This window comes from Manihot esculenta, chromosome 13 (assembly GCF_001659605.2).
Source record: "Manihot esculenta cultivar AM560-2 chromosome 13, M.esculenta_v8, whole genome shotgun sequence".
NCBI lineage: Eukaryota > Viridiplantae > Streptophyta > Magnoliopsida > Malpighiales > Euphorbiaceae > Manihot > Manihot esculenta.
The window spans coordinates 21,529,468-21,551,907 of NC_035173.2; positions in this window are offsets into that span (position 1 = coordinate 21,529,468).

Below are 22,440 nucleotides of genomic sequence, written 5' to 3' on the forward strand. Positions count from 1 at the left end.
TTTAATATATTTGTAAACTGGAATATAAATATGCTCATTTAATTAATTATTATTATTTAATTTTAACTTATTATTTTAAAGTTTAAAAAATTTTAAACTCATTAAGATGTAAACCGGTTTAACCATTCATAAGTGAAAATTTTTTAAGTGAAATAAGAAGATAAATCCAATTTGCTTTTTTATGACGAGGTCCATCTGTTTATATTTTAAAAATTTCTTAAATTCATAATAAATTTAGTCCAATTAAACATTTCTCTTCATAAATTGTTTTAGAGTTATCAATTTGAATGTTTTTTTAAAGAGCTAAGTTAGACTTACTAATATTTAGTTTATATTAATTTAATATGAGTCAAACCCAAATGTGCATCGAGCTCTAAAAAATTTTAAATTTTATTTAACTGGATAATTCGGTTAAAAAATTTAAAATTTATAATAAAATATAAAAAATTATTTTTATTTAGTTGACATTTTTATTTTTTGAGAAATTAAAAAGTTATTGGTTAATTAAAGTTTTAATTCTGAAAGTTATCCGAGTGTATCTTACATTTTATGTGAACCGAGATTGGTGGCATTAATTTATGAAATAAAAAGTGGATTTCTATATAAATCAAAGATGCCACTCTGACCAAAGGCCAAGGACAGTGGACTAACTGATAAGTTCAGACGTGAATGATTACAGCCACTTCAAAATAAGTAGAACAATATTAATCCTTTTTTTTGTAGACCATATGACAAGAAGACAAAGATTATTATTTAGCATTATTACCAACACTTTAATTAATCACTTTAATTATTATTTCTTTTAATGGGATGAAAAAGTGAGCACAATCTCAATTATATATTTTTTTAATTATTAAATCAAAACATGTTAGACAATTATTTTTTTAATTGAATAGACAATTATTTAAAAAAAAATTAGACTATTCAATTGCAATATTTGTTTATACAATATTATTATTTTTATTTTTATTAATCCTTCTTTTTAGGGTACATACCAACACCTTAATTATTTCACATAACCCACCTTCACAATTACACCAAGAAAATGAGAAGACCAAATCTAGAAGACTAGAAAAACTTAGAAATGAAACCCAAATCACCCACAATTGATTACTAGAAAAACTTAGAAAATTAGAAAACCCAAATCACCCACAATTGATTCAATAATACATACAAAGCTCACACAATATCACCATATATGTATCCCAATACTAAGCATTGTGCAAGAAAATGAAGAAAGCATCTTCCATTTTCCCCGCACATATTACTCTGCTTGTTTTCCTTGAGAGGTATTTCCTGGAAAATAGTTACCTGGATAAATCTTCTTATTCATCCATACTCCACCTGATGAAGAAAAAGCACCACCCACTTTCCTGATCTCTTGGGTTCCTCCATTTCTTCTTCTTTCCTCTTCAGCTTTCTTCAGCTTTTCCTTCTGTTTCTTTCTCATCAAGTAAACTTCAGCACAAGCAGCTCCAATGGAAGACATGATAATAGAATTGTGTATAGCGGTGTGGAGGAGGAGACTGATCTTGTGGAATTTATAGAGGTTGGTGAGTGCATGGGAGATGAGTAATTTGGCATTATCATGCATATTCTTTTCTTTTACAAGAGGGTTTTAATTAGTACACAAAAGGAAATTATTTTTACTTTTATATTATTTTTTTAAAGAGGAAGCTAAACTATTGAAGAGAAGTGGATGCTACTTTTAGGGTGGCTCTCTCATGATTTGCCCATTTTAGGACCACAAAGGCACCATTTTGCCCCTATATTTACTTGGGGAAATTTTAATTAATGGTGGGTGGGGAAGTCCATAGGATTACTTGTCATCTCCCAAGTGGACTTTAAACATATTAAATTTGCTAACCTTTCAAGACATCAGATTAAATTTGTTCAATATTCAAGAACTCATGTCCTTCAAATTGCCACTATATTTAAATTTAAAATAATAAATTGAAGATAAATTCAACTACCATTCATGTTATTTTTATATCAAATAATTTCAGATTTCATTTTGAAAAAATATATTCCAAATTTAGTTAAATAAATTTAAAAAAAAAATAGTACCAACATTTCCCAAGACATGAATCGTTGGTAATTCTAACATATTAGTCTAATTAAAATGTTAAATATAAAGATACCTATTAAATATTGATATGATGCGGAGCAATTAGTCTTAAAATTTATAAAAGACATGGATCGAACTCAAATAATAAAAGAAAAAGACTTAATTTCTACTTATGACGTCAAGATGCAAAGTTCAAGGTCCAAATTCTATCGTTTAGAAGTCAATTTTGCATTTTAATTATTTTTTTGGATTTTTTCATAAATTTTTGCATTAGATTTTTTGCTATTATAAATATATTTTTTTTTGCTGTTTGAAACACTTTTGAATTTTCAAGCATTTATAAGAAATTTTGACTTTTAACCTTTCTAAATTTCATCTTAATCAAACGATATTGGTTAAAATTCCTAACGGAGTATAAATCATCTTGTTCCGGTTGGTATCATAGCGAAGTTTATCCTTGGCCAATAATCAAGAGATGTGACTCGCTGCAATTGAGACATCCTTAACAGAATTGAGAGAGATGATCAGACAACTAACCCTACAATGGGATAACAACTAACTCATCGCAGTCGAACGCCCACAGCCAATTTCTCATTCTGTGGTCGCAAATCCTCAATAGGATTATGGGAGATGCCCTAACCAGCTTAATAGAGAACAAAATTATAACAAAGGTCAAGAGGATTATCATGAAGATTACAATATAAAGGTAGACCTTCAAAATTTTTCTGGTTTGTTGGATGTAGAATCTGTCTTTGATTGGTTAGCGAAGGTTGATCGGTTTTTCAAAGTTATGAACATAAAAGAGGATCGAAAGGTTCCGATTGTCGCTTATAAATTAAAGGGTGATACAATAGTATGGTGGCATTCTATTCAAAACAAATGCTATTGCAGGAGGCATGAACCCATACGAGACTGACTGTTGATAAACAGATGATTGAACATCGATTTCTACCTAGTGATCATGCCCAAATTTTATATAATCAGTATCATAACTGTACTCAAGGGAGTCAAAGGATGGATGAATATACAGAGGAGTTTTTGAGTTGCAAGCAAGATGTGATAACTGTGAGAATGAAGCTCAACAAGTAGCTCATTATCAGAGGGGACTAAATCATGAAATTTATCGTATGAAAGGAGTAGTTGCGATTTTCACTTTGACAGATACCATTAGGATGGCAAAAAGATCGAAGAACGTGTTGAATGGCAACCTCAACATTAGTCTAATCAGAATTTTAATTATAGAAATTTTGGTTCAATAGGAAATCAATAATATGGAGATGATTACAGCGAACAATCTTTTAGGGCTGTAAATTCTGGCAATCAACAGACTACTGTGGAAGAAAGGAGAGAAAATAAGGGAAAGCTAGTCATCAATACAACAGACAAATGAGGCAAAACTAATCCTTGTCAGAAACCAATTGAAGACATATGTTATCGCTGCAGACAATCTGGATATCAATCAAACAATTATCCAGAACACAAAGGAGTTAATAATGATCGTCGACATATTAATATGGTTGAGGAGGTGGTTGAATCTTAGGAGGAAGTGGATGAAGATGATGGGTCTATTTATGATTCTGAAGATAGGGAGGTTATTTATGAGGTGAAGAAAATTCTATATTCGACAAAATAGGAGGATGAGACGTAAAGGAGGAAAATTTTCCAAGCAAAGTGCCGAGTGGGAGAAATGATTTGCAAGCTGATTATAGATAGTTGTAGTAGTGAGAATCTGATAGCTAAGTAATTGGTGAAGAAACTGTAGATGCCTATACAGCCTCACCCTTCGCCATACAAAATTGGATGGATTAAGGAAGGTCTGTCAATTGAAATTAATAGAATCTACAGCGTGCCTATTTCTATCGATAAATCTTACATTGAATATGTTAATTGTGACTTTGTGGATATAGATTGCCATGGAATTTTGGTAGGTCGTCCTTAGCAGTTTGATGTTGATGCTTTGTATAAGAAAAGAGTAAATTCGTACATGTTTACATGGAATAGGAAGAATATTACTATTTTGCCTTCTAATTCTGTGAAATATTTTAAAGTGGAAGGAAAAACTGTTGTTGCTGTTTCTATAGAAGTGCAAAGGTTATTCGGTGCAGTTGAGAAATTTGGAGGTATATTGGCTTTATTGGTGAGAGCAAAAGCTGAAGTAGAGGATACACCATCTTTACCACCACCCATCAAAAAGCTATTAGAAGAGTTTCCTAGGGTAGAGGAGGAGCCTTCAAAGCTTCCACCTTTGCAGGATATTCAACATCAGATTGATATCATTCCTGGATACAAATTATCAAATCTGCCTCATTACAAGATGAGTTCAAATAAGAGCGAAATCCTTCAGGAAAAGATTGAAGAGTTATTAAAGAAGGGGCACATTTGGGAGAGCATTAGTACTTGCGGAGTCCCTGCCTTATTGGTTTCAAAGAAAAATAGAACTTAGAGAATGTGCATAGATAGTAGAGCCATCAATAAGATTTTGATTCAGTACCGATTTCCTATTCCTTGCCTGAATGACATACTGGATCAGTTATCAGGGGCTAAAGTCTTCTCAAAGATCGACCTTAAAAGTGGCCACCACCAAGTTCGAATTAAGGAGGGAGATGAATGGAAGATAACCTTTAAAACTAAGAAAGGTTTGTACGAGTGGCTGATTATGCCATTTGGTACGAATACACCCAGTACATTCATGCGACTTATGAACTAGGTTTTGCATCCTTTCTTACGCAAATTCGTGGTTATTTATTTTAATGATATTTTGATTTTTAGTCGTACTGGAGAAGAACATTTACAGTACCTCCATCAAGTCATGGCAGCCTTACAAGAAAATGAGCTTATTATTAATCTAAAAAAATACATTTATATGACGAAGCACATTCTATTTCTTGGATATGTTGTTAGTGCAGAAGGGATACATGTTGATGAAAAGAAGGTAAAAGAAATACAGAATTGGCCCATTCCCAAAAATATTTCAGAAATTCGCAGTTTTCATGGACTTGCTACTTTCTATTGGCGGTTTATCAGAAATTTTAGCAGAATCATTGCCCCTATCACAAATTATTTGAAGAAAGAAAGAGTGTAGAAGTTTACTTGAACTAAAACTACCAACAAAAGCATTAAGGAGATTAAAGGCAAGCTTACTTCTGCCTCTATTCTTGCTCTACCTGATTTTGATAAATTCTTTAAGGTGAAATGTGATGCTTGTGGAGTTGGGATTAATAGTACAAAGGACAGAGTTTCACCTCAGCAAGTGAAAGAAACGGCGCTCTTACCGCTTCAACCGACTGAGGGCCATTTATAGGTGGCTGGCCAGACCACCTTCGGCGGCCACACGTGAAACCGAAAGCCATGCATGTTCGGCGGCCGAACCTCAACTTCGGCGGCCGAACCTGGCTTTTCTGCCTTGGTTCATTTCACTCAAAAACTCATTTCCTTATGCGAAAAACTTAATGAACATCTCAAAACATGGTAGAAAAACATAAAGCGAACCCGTCTCGAGACTTCCGACATCCTGGACTCCACCGGAAAGTAGAATTCTGACGCCGGACTCCAACCGGGTATTACAAATAGTGTGTTATCGCAGTTTAGTAGGCCTATAGCTTCTTTAGTGAGAAATTTAATGATGCTAGAAAGAAGTGGTCCACTTATGAGCAGGAATTGTATGCAGTGTTCCAGGCCTTTAAGACTTGGGAACAGTATTTGATGGGGTAGGAGTTCATTATTTACACAGATCATCAATCTTTAATTCATTTTAAGACTACAAAACATATTAATAAGATGCATGCTCGACGAGCAGCTTATTTTAAAACTTTTCATTATGTCATAAAATATAAGGTTGGCCATAGTAATAAGGTAGCTAACGCTTTGAGTAGGAGGGCTGCTTTGTTGATTGCAGTTAGTCAGAAGGTCATGGATTTTGAATTTCTAAAGAATTTGTATACTGCAGATGATGATTTTTCTAATATATGGGTAAAATTCCAGGCTCGTCAACTTGCTGATGAGTTTTTGATACATGATATTTCTTTTTAAGGAGAATAGGTTATGCATTCCCCGTCCTTCTCTACGAGAAGAATTGATTCGAGAGGTCCATGATGGAGGTTTGAGTGGCCATTTGGGGCGTGATATGACTATTGCTGGTTTAGAGGAGCATTTTTATTGGTCATAATTGATAAGAAATACAAATCATATGATACAGAAGTGCTCAGTTTGTCAAACTTAGAAGGGTCATTCGCAGAATACGGGCTTATACACTCCATTACCTATTCTAGAATACCTTTAGGAGGACTTATATATGGAGTTTGCTCTTAATCTTCCACGTACTCGATATGGATCTGATTTCATTTTTGTTGTCATTGATTGATTCTCTAAAATGGCGCATTTCATTCCTTGTAAGAAGACTAACGATGCTTCTCATATTGCAAAACTATTTTTTCAGGAGGTTATTCGTTTACATAGCATTCCTAAGACTATTACATTTGATAGAGATATGAAATTTCTAGCTCACTTTTAGGTGACTTTATGGAAGTATTTTGGGACTGAATTTTGATACAGTAGTGCTGCTCATCCTCAAACTGATGGTCAACCTGAAGTGGTGAACTACACTCTTGGCAATATTCTGCGTTGCATTTGCAGTGACAAGAAAATTGCTTGGGATCTTAATCTTGCCCAAACAGAATTTGCTTACTGTACAGTTCTGTCCACAGCTCTACAAAGATATCACCATTTGCAGTTGTATACAGAAAAATTTCGATGCATACAGTTGATCCTATTGCCCTTCCTACAGGTTTTCATAATAGTATTGCAATAAATAATTTGGCAAATCAACATGCAAATGTTTTCCAACATGTACAATAATGTCTTATGTAAGTCAATAATAAGTATAAAACTGCAGCTGATAAACATAGGTGTTTTAAGTCCTTCAATATCGGTGATCAAATTATGATATATTTGCACAAAAAATGTAGTGGAGGATAGAAAAAGTTTGACAAGAAGATTAGTCCATTTCGGATTGTTCAGAAAATTAATGATAATATCTATGTTCTTGATGTACCAAATTATATAAAATCTCCAAGACGTTTAACGTGACAGATTTATTTTAGTATTATTCTATTGATGCCAACTTGAGGTCGAGTTTTTTACAAGTGAAAAGAAATAATACAGAGCAATTAGCATTAGATTTTATAAAAGATTTGTATAAGACTCAAGTGATAAAAAAAAGAAATTTAACTTCTATTTACGACGTCTAGTGGAGATCCACAATAGTTTTACAAAAATAATTTTGAGATGGACGACTTTCAAAAATACAATAAAGGACCATAGGTCTTCATTACAAAATTCGATACTCAAATTCTATTATTTAAAGGTTAATTTTATATTTTAATTATTTTTTTATTTTTTTCATAAATTTCTATATTAAAATTTTTATTATTATAAACAATTATTTCCTTGATTGCTGTGATACTTTTAAACTTTTGAAAACTCTTAAGAAATTTCGATAAATTTTTTTAAATTTTGTATTAATTAAATAATATTAATTAAAATTATTAACAAAGTATAAATCTTATTATTTCAATAAATCGTACAATTCCATGATCACATCCGTTGATAATTTACCGATGATCCTTTGTGGCCGGTAGCTGTGATACCAAATAATGATGGGAGATTTAGTGATGACATTATCGATGCAGCTAATGCATCAGTAATTAGCAAGGACCCATAATCATCATTTTAGGAATAAATTAATTTGAAAATATATTTTTAAAAATTTACAAAAGTAGGGATAAAATATCCAGGTGCATATATATAATATTCATAATTTAGTTTGATAATAAATATATTTAAATAAATATTAAAAAATTTTAAATTTTATTTTTTTTAATTTTTATTTTAAAAATAAAAAATACTCACCACACATATATTAAATTTTGAAATTTAAATTAATAAATATTAGCTATCAAAATCTATTGTCGGTAATTAATTAAAAAAAATTAATCATTAGTCTTTCGTTGATAATTTTTTTCCCTAAAATTCGGTAATCTAATTTAAAATTACCAATTAAAATTCTATCCTTTATCGATAAATGATGTGATTGATCATTTATTGAAACGCCGCAAAAAGTGATCGGCAATTTACTTGCTACAAAAAAATTGTGCAAGACAATAGTCGGTGGCTTTATTTATCAACCATTTTCTTAATATTTTAATTAATAAAAAATTATTATTATTTATATTTTTTTTATAGTTTTAAATTCGAATAATATATTAAATCAAATATAAATTTGTGTCAAAATGGTCTCTTACTATTTCATGTTAATAAAATGAGATATCTTAATTTATAATTTAAGGAATAAAGTTGAACAAGTTATTGTACTTTTTACCCATTTATATTTTTGGTAAAATAAACTAATAATTTTCAATTCACATTCAAATAAGTCTTCAAATAAGTCTTCAAATAATAAAATGTTATTTTTACAATAATAAAAATTTATTATAATTAATTTTAAATATTAATAGTCACTAGTAATCATTTCAATCTGGATTGACTCTTGATTACCTACTAGTGCATATCTTTTTATCCATTTCATAAATAATTTAATTTTCTCAAGCACTTCATTGCACTCTTAATTGTCAATATTACCCTTTGACTGAACTTGCATTTCTCTAACTAAATTACTTTTTTATTACATATAAAAAATATTTGCTCCAAACTTCATAGTCTTAATAATCACAAGAGTGCTTTGCTAACTCTTCACCTTGAATGAAACACTATATACTAAGAATTTTACTGTTTAAGAATTACCTCAAATCATAATATTTCTTATTAAATTTTGTGTTCGGAACCTAAACCACAGTAAAAGACAATATTTCTTATTAGATTGCTCACTGCAATATTAATTATATTTACTTTTTCCACACAAATATTAAAAAAAAAAAAAATTCAAACGTGTGTATAGGAGATAGTCCATTTAAAAACTCACACATGTTGAGAATTTTTTTCTAAGTCCATAAATTGCCTCAACCTCTCAAAATTAAGTATTTGTGATTAACTCAAACATCCATTCACACAAACACTAGATTCTCTTTCTATCAAGATCTCTCAAAATCAAGATAACATATTTAATTGACTATCATTTCCATAATCAACATATATATATTTCACGGATTGAACTGCACATCACCCAATGAACTTGGCAGTTGCATGATTGAGCCATGCAATTGCCAATCAAAATATTTATTATTTTTAATTCTTTCATTTTTTTTTTTTAAATTTTAAACCAAGTGTGATTGTATGTGGGCTTTTCCAAATATGGTATTAAACCTTATTTTGAATTTTTATTTTCCAGCTCAATTATAGGTGGATAATTTTCTTCATCTCCTGTTACATGTTATCATATTCATTATAATTTTCATATTTAAAAAATAAATTATGCGATTAATATATACGTTGAGAATTCAGATATTATATATTTATTACGATAATATAATTGCTCAAATATTAAAATTCCAAATAACTGTAGTATACAATATCCTCTATGATTTTATCAAAATCGAATTATCCATGTGTTCTCATTTGTTTTTCTTTAAATTTATAATTACATTTTTTTCTAGATAAATATAATTGATAAATAAATGAATAAATAAATATAAAATAATATAATACAAAATAATATAATACTTTCATATCATCTTTCTCTTACCATGATATTTTCAATTTTAATTTAATTTTTTTTAAAATATCGGGTCAGATCAAATCATTTATGATCATTTGATATTTCTAAGATAAGCAAAAATCAAATTAAGTTTTAAATAATAAATTAGAGTCTTTAGGGTATTGGTAATATTATTTATAATCTTTAGTGTCATAAATAACACCAGTAGAAATTGTAGCTTATATTCCTATACTGCTCACAAGCATGTGTTGTATGAATCATATAATACAAAATTTTTTCTATTTATTATAGAGCATATATATCTATTTAAGATATTTTATAAATGATTTGCGTTTGAGTTCTTTTTAATATTCATTTTTCATTTTAATTTGATACGGAGTAATTAGTCTTGAATTTTACAGTAGACTTAAATAGGGTCTAATTTTTGCCGCCGACGTTCGATGGAGACCTATGAAATCTTTTTGAAAAGGAAATTTCGAGACGCAAGACTTTCAAAAGTATGATAAGAGCCATAGGCCTATTACAAAGTGTGAGATGAAAATTTCACTGATTAGGGAGTTAATTTTACATTTTGATTTTTTTTATATTTTTTTATAATTTTTAATACTAAAATTTTCTATTACAAATAGCATTTTCTTGACTGTTTTGAGAATATTTTTTAATCTTTTAAGAATTTTAATAAGAGTTTTCGGCGTTTAATCTCTCGTTTTTATTATTTTATCTTATCCAAACGTCATTGATTAAAATTTCTGATGAAATCTAATCAGTCCTATATTAATATAAGATGAAAGTTTAAGTTTTTATAGGTAGGTTATCTTATTTCTAACGTAACGATGCATAATTTCCAAACTTAACAGTACAAATTGATTTGAGATAACGAAGCAAATTTCAAGAAGGGGCCCATAAATTTATTGCTTCTGCAAATATGAAATAGTTTCTTTTAGAGTGACAAAGATTTGTTTATGCTTTGATCTATTTTTATAAGATGTATCTCTACTGAATCTTTTATTACATTATTGAAAATTTGTGATTTTGGCATTTGTTTGAGCAATTGAATTTTATGTACTTACAGTGATTTTTGAAATTAGATAGCTCTCATTCTCATTTATTTTAGATGATAAATGCTGATGTTTTGAATTTTGTTACTCTTGGTTTTTGCTTCTATTTATTTCACCATCTTTTAATTATAATATATGAATTTTAAGTTTAACATATATATTATGGAAGGATATTTTATTTTGATGTGTCAGGATGATTTTCCTTTTTATATAATATTTGCGATTATTACATGAACTTCTTTATCTTTCTACTAGAAATGAAATTGCATGGTAAATAAAAATTGCAAACAAATGTATTTATAATGAGATGGATTAAAAATATTAATTCTAAAAATACTTGTTTGGATTAAAAATTAAAAATTGATATTAAAATGAATTTATAATGAGGTGGGAATAAAAATATATATTGGACCTTTATGGTAGTTTATTTTAATAACTAACATTGTATAGGCAGTTTAAAATTCCTTTATTAAACATGCCAAATCACCTCCACACTTGGCAGGAACATCTTGTGATGACCTTCTATTTAGGTGGTAAAAAAGTTGGAGACGGCTTAAACCACCTCTACAAATGGCGATCAACCACCCCTAAAATTGGCGGAACATCTAGTAACTATCTTTTATCCAAACGAAAAAATAAATAGAGGCGGTTTTAACCACCTCTAAAAATGGCGGTAAACCACCCCTATAAATGATGGGTAAATTGAAAAAAAGAAGGAAGAAGCAACATAGTGGCATTTTAAATCGACGCTAGAATTGCTTCTATGATTTGTAGTGGCAATTGAAACCTTCTCTACAATGATTTAATACCGCCGGTACAGCCCTTGATTTTTATAGTGTTGTCTCTTTCACAAGAATAATATATCATGAAAGTTTTAGAATGATTTAATATGCATATTGCAAACTCGTAGATATTTCTATTTCTAAAAGGAAAGGTTTAAGGCATAGATTATGTCATAAGACTCTAAAAGAGAGAGTTCAATGAAAAATGTCCATATGCCATTGCGGTCGAGAGTCTAATGTATGTTATATTGTGTATGAGATCTGATATTTGGTATGTAGTGGTCATAGTAAGTTTATTAGTTTGAACTTAGAAAAGTATACTAGAAAGTATTAAAAATGATATTGAGCTATCTTAAATGCACATTAGATTATTTATTATGTCATTAAGGAAATAACATGCAATTGAGAGGCTATATAGATGTAGATTGGGGAGGAGATTTATATGAGTATAAATTTATTTTCGGCTATGTCTTCTTAGTAAATAATAGTGCCATATCATAGAGTAGTAAGAACAATTGTGTATTGCACTATCAAGAATGAAAGCTGAATTTGTAGCGTTTTCAGTTACTATATAAGGGGCTATTTGGTTGAAATAATTTTTAGATCATTTAGGAGTATCAAATGGGGCTATTAAGCTAGTGACAATCTATTATAACAATCAGACAGTAATAGCTTATATGAAACATCCCAAATATAATGGAAAGATTAAACATATAAACATAATATATAATTATGCTAGGAATATTGTTGCACATAAAAATGTGAACATGAAATACATTTCTATGCATGAAATAACAGCAGATTCTCTAATGAAGCCTATTATGAAAGTTATTTTTTATAGACATAGAAGTCATTGAGTCTGAAAGGGGTTGATGTATTTTTCCTTTAATGTTCACGTTACTTATTGAATTATGTTATTTAATATTTTATTACAATAATGCAATTCATACACATAGTTCGATATCAGAGAATCTTCTTATGAAAAGTATGTCGGGTAGATAAAAAATACCTCCTTAGACGACATTATTTTTATTATCCTATGAGATAATAAAACATAAGATAATTATAAGTTTCATTTTATCTGTGGATAAAATTGAAAGCTCAAAACTTATCATATTGAATTTTGTCTCAAAATTGTTGAGATTAATTATTGTATTAGATGCATTAATCTTATAAGAAAAGTCATATTATTTGTCATAATATCTAAGCGGAGTTATGATATAGGATTGATTAGACTCCATAAGGAGTTTTAACCAATAATATTTGGCTAAGACGAAATAATGAAAACGAAAGGCTAGAAATCAAAAACTCTTATTGAAATTTTTAAAAGATTGAAAAGTATTTCCAAAATAGCCAAGGAATGACTATTTATAATAGAAAATCCTAATATGAAAAATTATAAAAAAAATCAAAAAAAAAAATCAAAATGCAAATTTGACCCCCTAAACAGTGGACTTTTCGTCTCAAACTTTGTGATAGGCCTACGGCCCTTGTCACACTTTTGAAAGTCGTGCGTCTCAAAATTTTCTTTCCGAAAAGCTATCGTGGTCTCCATTGGACGTCAATAGCAAAAATTAGGCTCAATCCAAGTTTACCGTAAAGTCCAAGACTAATTGCTCTGTATTATTCCCTTCTACTCGTAAAGAACTTGACCTCAAGTTGTCATCAGCAGGGTAGTACTGGAATATATCTGCCACGTTAAACATCTTGAAAATTTTCATCTCATTTAGGAGGTCAAGAACATAGGCATTGTTATTAATCTTCTGAATGATTCGGAATAGACTAATCTTCTTTGGGTCAAGCTTTTTCTGTCCTCCACGTTTCTTGCGTAAATACATCATAACTTGATCGTCGACATTAAAGGACTTGAAACGCCTATGTTTATCGGCTGTAACTTTATACTTGTCATTGGTTTCTGTAAGGCATTGTTGTACCTATTCAAAAATGTCCACATGCTGCTTTGCCAAATTGTTTATTGCAATACTATTGGGAGAACCTACAGAAAGAGAAATAAGATCAACTGTATGTACTAGAATTTTTCTATACACAACTGCAAAAGGCGACATCTTTATAGAGCTGTGGATAGAACTATTGTGTAATACCCGGCTAGACTCCGGTATCGGGATTCCTATCGTCCGGTGGAATCTCGGATGTCGGAAACCTCTAGAAGGGGTAAAACCATGTTTTCATAAAATGTTTTAAAGTGTTTTATGGTTTTTAAGAGAAATAAATCCAAGTTTTGAGTGTAGAGGGCTTTGGAGACTTTACCAGGTTCGGCCGCCGAAAGTCATGTTCGGCCGCCGAACATGGGGAGGTTTTGGGAGCGCTTTTGGTCTCCGAAAGCCTTGGTTGAATAAGCCAAGGTTCGGCCGCCAAACCTCATGTTCGACCGCCGATCTTGCATGCGTTGTGGGGCACGTTAGGCTGCCGAAAGGTGGTAAGGACAGCCTTATAAAAGGACTCCATGGCCGAAACGGACAAGCTTTTCTTCCCATTTTTGGCTAAGGTGAGTTCTCCACCGCCCCTCCTATGTTTTGAGCTTCTCCCTTCGAGTTTTCATGTTTTTCTTATGAGTTTTCACCTTGTTTTGAAGATTTTCGAGTTTAAAGCAATTTTTGGAGCTTTGAGGTTCAAGAACTCAAATCTCTCCCATCTCCGAGCTAGGGTCGTTTTCCCCTCGATCTACAAGAGGTAAGGGCCAATCTTGAGCTCACTACATGTTTTTAACAAGTTTTAAGTTGATTCTTGAAGTAAAAATGCATGTGTAGGGTTTTATGAGTTTTTGGGTTTATGTTGGTTTATGGGCAATGTATGTTGGATTTGTGTTGTTTGATGTGTTGTAGATGGGGTTTAAGATAGTTTGAAGCCCCTAGGAGCTTGTATGTTTGAGTATGTGTGTTGTAGAATAGGAATATGCATGTTTTTAAGGTTTGGGAGGCATTGGAGGCAAGAGGAGCCAAGTTCCTGCCCTTTGGCAGAAACCAGGTTCGGCAGCCGAAGGACTTTCGGCCGCCGAACATGGCTGGGGAGGCAAGCCTTTCGGCTGCCGAAGCCTGCCCCCGAAAGGAGACTTTCGTCTCTGTCTGGGAGTTTCGGCCGCCGAAAGTGCCGCCGAACATGCATGAGTTTCGCCTCTGTCTGGGAGTTTCAGCCGCCGAAGGTGCCGCTGAACCTGCCTGACTTTCGGCTCTGGAGGGACTTTCGGCCGCCGAACCTGCCGCCGAAAGTGTCCTGTTCAGCCTTCCTTTGCATGTTTTTGCATGATTGTTTTGAGGTATTTTAGGGGGTTTTTGGGGGATGTTTTTAGAATTATGTTCTAGTTGTTTGGTCCCTCATTTGAGTCCACCTGTGTAGGTTCGGACCTGAGGAACCGAGGACCCCAGCAGTGAGTCAGCTGCTTCAGTCATTGTCAGAGCTAGCCAAGAGGTGAGTAGAACAAACCTTTACAATTGAAAGCAAATAAATTATAAAGTTTTGAGCATGTTCATGCATCATGAATGCCATGTGATGAATTAGGTTGTTTGCATTAGAATTCACGAATATGTTGCATTGCATTTATGATGTTGATGTGGATTGGTTATTGGATGATCCTTTAGTCCTCATATGATATGATGATGTTACGGCATGATACGGTATGGAAGTCTAGGTTGTACCCATTCTACGTCCCTGGCACGATGTAAGAGAAAGTCCAGGTTGTACCCATTCTACGTCCCTGGCACATTGGAATGCTATGTTATGTTATGTTAAGAGAAAGACCGGTTGACCCATTCTACGTCCCGGCACTTTGGAATGTAGAGGACTATTGGTGACAATACCATCCGAGATGTGATTTGTTGTGATGTGTTGCATTACATGATGGCATGAGATCTTAAATGTTGTTTTTCATTATTCTACTTACTGGGCTCTTGTAGCTTACCCCTCTCCCTTAACCCCCAGGCTTGCAGGTACGGGCTAGACAGAGAAGTCAAGGAGAGTAAAGTCTTGTAATTGTAATAGATAGGAAGTGGACATGATAAATTGTAAGATGATGTAAAGTTGAATAGTCATGTTATGTATAATGATATTGAGGATTAGAAGTTGTGCTTGACTCTATGGGTATTGTTATCTCCTTTTTTACATGATCTCAGATGTTTTATGATGTATATGTGAACCAACTCAACGCATGTTATGTCGCCCATTGGGGCTTTGATGAGATCCCACAGAGGGGTCAATGTTATGGTTATGTTTATGTTTAGTGCATGCACAGGTTGAGATTGGTACATGAGAAAATGAATGAAAGAAAAGTTTTAATTTTTATGTATATTGTTGATCATGTATGGGATTAAACAGGTTTACAGGTTGTATGTCAGGCTTGCTACGGGTCTCGGCGGCCTTAAGCCGATCTGGATTCTAGCGCCGGTAGCAGTCCGATTTTCGGGTCGTTACAGAATGGTATCAGAGCCCTAGGTTCATATAGTCGGACCTAGAGTGTCGGGCTCATAGATGTTATAAAAAGGGTCAAGCACAATAGGAAGATCATGTCCACTAGGATAGGATGTAGAGTCCTGTCTTGATTGATGGTGTGAAATGCCATGATTATATGCATGTGCATTAATGATATGTGATGTATGTGATGATGGTTCATGTGTGCCCACATGAACCATATGATGCTAATGTTTGCTTGTTATGTGCTGCCTTTCAGAAAACAGGATGAGGGGAACTCATTGATCTGCACGATTGACTGGAGTGCCACCTGAGGATGAGGGCACGAGCGCCCGCCCTCCTGCATTGCCTAGGGCAATGTCATGTAGATCAAGCAGAGAAAGAGTGTCAAGGGACCCTAGAAGGTCTTTTGATGCTAGCAGAAGGGGGACAGATAGAGGAGGAAGTTCTTCAGATGTGAGGCAGGTTATGGAAGAGGATCAGAGGAGGGATGGGAACCTGGATGTCAGCATGATGGAAGAGGGGACAGGGGAGTCACAGGGAGGTGTTCAGGCCTCGGGGTATGGTTTTCCACCCCATTATCCACCCTTCCCACAGGGTTCAGGGTATCCGATGGGAGGCACATCGGATTACTCCAGCTTTAGCCCCTACCCTACCTACATGCCTTATCCACCTTTCTATCCACCTCACCCCTAATACCCAGCTTATCCACCCTCACCCTTTTATCCTCACCCGACAAACCCCACCTCGGGGAATGCTGCACTCCCACCTCCACCACCTACAGAACCAGCAGCCCCAGTTACTCAACCTTCTAGACCTAGCTCAGCCAGTGGGAGCAAGGTCAAGATGACCGACTACATGAAACTGGGTGCTCCTCAGTATGAAAAAGGGGATGACCCATTTGTGTATCTTGAAAGGGTTAAGGTGATCACAGATGAGATTGGGGCTGATGACAGTAGAGCCATTCAGATGGCTGGGTTCACGCTTAAGTGCAAGAAGGCACGAGAGTGGTTCAAGAATTATATGAACCCGAGAGTGGACAGCATGTCTTTGGAGGAGTTTGCAAACGAGTTTGCAGGATGGGCTTTCCCCGATAGCTCAAGGGAGCTGAAGATGATCGAGTTTGAGCAGTTGAGGCAGACTGATGAGATGAGTGTAGAGGAATTCACAGACAGATTCTTGGAGCTGTTGCCATTTGCAGGGCAAAACCTTGACACAGATCAGAAGAAGTCAAGGAGGTATATCATGAAACTCCACTCCAGATATTCCTCCTTGATCCAGTCAGCAGATAGGGAGAGCTTCCATGCCATAGTGGATATGGCCCGAAAAATGGAGGCCAGTGCCATCGTTCAGGGAACAGTCAGACAGTCAGTGGCATAGTCTTCTGGTTCCAAGACCCCAGGCTCTTCTTCTCTGAGTGCAGCAGCTTCAGGTAGCAAAAAGTGTAGTAATACCACTAGGCAGCCCTAGAAGAACAAGTTTTGGAACAAGGTCAAATCCAGTCTGGGACTAGGGAGTGGCTCGAGCTCTGGTGCGGATAATGCAGTTTGTGCAAAGTGTAGTAGGCCACACAGGGGAGTTTGCCGGGCTGGGACAGCAGCCTGCTTCAGATGTGGGCAAGAGGGACACATGGCTCGGGAGTGTCCTAGGGCAGCTTTTGGAGCACAGTCTCAGCAGACGACTTCTGGCAGTGTGGCTCAACCAGCAGCTCCAGCCATGACTCAGGCCAGTGGCAGAGGCAGAGGAAGAGGGGCAGCCTCTTCGTCAGCGGGTTTCAGAGGTGAAGGTCCATCAGCTCCAGCACGGATCTTCACCATGACTCAGCAGGAGGCAGATGCATCTAACACCGTGGTGGCAGGTAATTTAGTCGTTGGTTGTTCAGATGTGTATGCCTTGATGGACCCTGGTGCATCTCATTCTTTTATTGCTCTGAGAGCCGTCTAGAGGTTGGGTCTGATGATCTCTGGGTTAGAGTGTCCTTTCTGGGTCAGTGGACCCAAGTGTGATCCATCAGTGGCAGAGTCAGTCTGCCAGTGCAGTCCAGTCTTTGTTGAGGGAAGATGCCTTTCCGCCGACCTTGTGGTTCTAGACTTGACAGATTTTGACGTCATTCTAGGGATGGACTGGTTATCTACCCATGGTGCTACCTTGGACTGCAGGGACAAGGTAGTCAGGTTCAGAGATCAGGATGGGTCAGAGGTTGTCTTCAGGGGAGACAGGAGGGGTACACCTAGAGGTCTGATATCAGCTCCTTAGGCTCGTAGGTTGCTTAGGAAGGGATGTCAGGGGTATTTGGCTCATGTAAGAGAGCTCAGCTGTCAGGTTAGAGAGCCTGCTTCGGTGCCAGTGGTTAGAGAGTTCCTAGACGTCTTCCCAGACGAGTTGCCAGGTTTACCACCTGCTAGGGAGATAGAGTTCGAGATAGAACTGATGCCTGGAACCCGACCGATCTCTATCCCTCCCTACAGGATGGCTCCAGCTGAGTTGAAAGAATTGAGGGAACAGTTGCAAGAGCTGGTAGAAAAGGGCTTCATCCGACCGAGCACCTCACCTTGGGGTGCACCAGTCTTGTTTGTCAGAAAGAAGGATGGATCCCTTAGACTTTGTATCGACTACAGGCAGTTGAACAAAGTCACTACCAAGAATAAATACCGATTGCCAAGGATCGACGATCTATTCGACTAGCTAGCAGGAGCGGGTTGTTTCTCCAAAATAGATCTGAGATCTGGGTATCATCAGCTGAGGATCAGAGAAGAAGATGTGCCAAAGATAGCTTTCAGGACCAGATATGGGCATTTTGAGTTCCTTGTAATGCCGTTCGGGTTAACCAACGCCCCTGCAGCATTCATGGATCTCATGAACAGAGTGTTTAGCCAATACCTGGATCACTTTGTTATTGTCTTCATAGATGATATCTTAGTGTATTCCAGGAATGCAGAGGAGCATGCCCATCATCTGAGGTTGGTTCTGCAGACCTTGAGGGAACATGGCTTGTATGCCAAGTTCTCCAAGTGTGAGTTCTGGCTGAGGAGCATTTCATTCTTGGGGCATGTGGTGTCAGAAAATGGGATAGAGGTGGACCCCAAGAAGGTAGAAGTTGTGGCTAACTGGCCTAGACTCACTTCAGTGACAGAAATCAGGAGTTTCTTGGGTTTGGCAGGTTACTACAGGAGGTTCGTTCAGGACTTCTCAAAGATTGCAGCTCCTCTGACCAGGTTAACTAGGAAGAATCAAAAGTTTGTGTGGACCGACCAGTGCAAAGAGAGTTTTGAAGAGCTTAAGAAAAGGTTGACTTCAGCACCAGTGTTAGCTCTGCCATCCAGTAATGAGGATTTTACAGTCTTTTGTGATGCATCCCGTGTGGGACTGGGTTGTGTACTAATGCAGAATGAGAGGGTGATTGCTTATGCTTCTAGACAGCTGAAGAAGCACGAGTTAAATTACCCCACGCATGACCTAGAGATGGCAGCAGTAATCTTTGCACTCAAGATGTGGAGGCACTACCTCTATGGGGTAAAATGTGAGATCTTTACAGATCATAAGAGCCTGCAGTACATCCTGAGTCAAAGAGATTTGAACTTGAGACAGAGAAGGTGGGTAGAGCTGCTGAGTGACTATGATTGCAAGATTCAGTATCATCCGGGTAAGGCGAATGTCGTGGCAGACGCCCTAAGCCGGAAGTCACTAGGCAGTCTATCCCACATTATGGCAGAGAGGAGACCAGTGGTGAAGGAGTTTTACAAGCTCATTGATGAAGGTCTACAGTTGGAGTTGTCTGGTACAGGTGCTTTAGTGGCCCAAATGAGAGTGACACCTGTGTTTCTGGAGCAAGTGGCTCAGAAACATCATGAGGACCCAGAGTTAGTGAAGATTACCAGGACTGTTCAGTTAGGCAAGGACAGTGAGTTCAGATTTGACAGTAAGGGGATCCTCCGCTATGGGAGCAGACTTTTTGTACCAGATGACATAGGGCTAAAAGGAGACATTATGAGGGAGGCTCATAATGCAAGATACAGCGTTCACCCCGGAGCCACCAAGATGTATCAAGATCTGAAGAAAGTTTATTGGTGGCCAGCGATGAAGAAAGAAGTGGCACAGTTTGTGTCAGCCTGCGAAGTATGTCAGAGGGTGAAGCTGGAACATCAGAAGCCGGCTGGAATGCTTAACCCGCTACCTATTCCAGAGTGAAAATGGGAGAATATAGCTATGGACTTCGTAGTGGGGTTACCGGCAACGTCCAACAGATTGAACTCCATATGGGTGATTGTAGACAGACTCACCAAATCTGCTCACTTCATCCCTGTCAAGAGTGGCTATTCTGTGGACAAGTTGGCGCAGGTGTATGTAGATGAGATCGTCAGGCTGCATGGGGTCCCTGTTTCAATAGTGTCTGATAGAGGGCCCCAGTTCACCTCCAGGTTTTGGCGGAGTCTGCAGAATGCCATGGGTACCAGGTTGGATTTCAGTACTGCCTTCCACCCCCAGACGGACGGACAGTCTGAAAGGACCATCCAGACTATCGAGGATATGTTCAGAATGTGTGTGCTGGATTTTGGCGGTTCTTGGAGGTAGCATCTACCTTTGGTGGAGTTTGCCTACAATAACAGCCATCATGCTAGCATCGGGATGGCTCCATATGAAGCTTTATATGGAAGGAAGTGCAGGTCACCTGTTTGCTGGGAGGAAGTTGGAGAGAAGGCCTTGGCAGGGCCTGAGCTAGTAGAGATTACCAGTAGGGTGGTACCCATAATCAGAGAAAGGATCAAGACTGCTGCAAGCAGACAGAAGAGTTATGCAGACATCCGCAGACGACAGGTAGAGTTTCAGGAGGGAGATCTGGTATTGCTCAAGATGTCTCCAATGAAAGGAGTGGTTCGCTTTGGGAAGAAAGGTAAACTAGCCCCACGATACATCGGACCCTTTGAAATCTTGCAAAAGGTTGGGAATGTGTCGTACAAGCTGGATTTACCTGCTTCAATGGAAAGAATCCATCCGGTTTTCCATGTTTCGATGTTGAGAAAGTTTGTGTCAGATCCGGGCAAGGTTCTTAGTGAGCCTGATGTGGAGGTCCAAGAGGATCTCACCTATGTTGAACAGCCAGTACGGATCATAGACACCCAGATCAGAAAGCTAAGGAACAAGGAAATCCCGATGGTGAAAGTCCTGTGGAACCACCACAATATGGAAGAATGCACTTGGGAGACACGGGAGTCCATGCTCCAGCAATACCCTTATCTTTTCTGAGGTTTGTTCCTTGTGAGTTTTATGTGCTTTGTATGTATGATATGTGTATGCCATGCTATGTGCTAGTTGAGGAACATTCGGGGACGAATGTTCTTAAGGGGGGGAGAATGTAATACCCGGCTAGACTCCGGTATCGGGATTCCTACCGTCCGGTGGAATCTCGGATGTCGAAAACCTCTAGAAGGGGTAAAACCATGTTTTCATAAAATGTTTTAAAGTGTTTTATGGTTTTTAAGAGAAATAAATCTAAGTTTTGAGTGTAGAGGGCTTTGGAGACTTTACCAGGTTCGGCCGCCGAACATGGGAGGTTTTGGGAGCACTTTTGGCCTCCGAAAGCCTTGGTTGAATAAGCCAAGGTTCGGCCGCCGAACTTCATGTTCGGCCGCCGTACTTGCATGCGTTGTGGGGGCACGTTAGGCCGCCGAAAGGTGGTAAGGACAGCCCTATAAAAGGACCCCATGGCCGAAACAGACAAGCTTTTCTTCCCGTTTTCGGCCAAGGTGAGTTCTCCACCGCCCCTCCTCTGTTTTGAGCTTCTCCCTTCGAGTTTTCATGTTTTTCTTATGAGTTTTCACCTTGTTTTGAAGATTTTCGAGTTTAAAGCAAGTTTTGGAGCTTTGAGGTTCAAGAACTCAAATCTCTCCCATCTCCGAGCTAGGGTCGTTTTCCTCTCGATCTACAAGAGGTAAGGGCCGATCTTGAGCTCACTACATGTTTTTAACAAGTTTTAAGTTGATTCTTGAAGTAAAAATGCATGTGTAGGGTTTTATGAGTTTTTGGGTTTATGTTGGTTTATGGGCAATGTATGTTGGATTTGTGTTGTTTGATGTGTTGTAGATGAGGTTTAAGATAGTTTGAAGCCCCTAGGAGCTTGTATGTTTGAGTATGTGTGTTGTAGAATAGGAATATGCATGTTTTTAAGGTTTGGGAGGCATTGGAGGCAAGAGGAGCCAAGTTCCTGCCCTTTGGTAGAAACCAGGTTCGGCAGCCGAAGGACTTTCGGCCGCCGAACATGGCTGGGGAGGCAAGCCTTTCGGCTGCCGAAGCCTGCCCCCAAAAGGAGACTTTCGTCTTTGTCTGGGAGTTTTGGCCGCCGAAAGTGCCGCCGAACATGCATGAGTTTCGCCTCTGTCTGGGAGTTTCGGCCGCCGAAGGTGCCGCCGAACCTGCCTGACTTTCGGCTCTGGAGGGACTTTC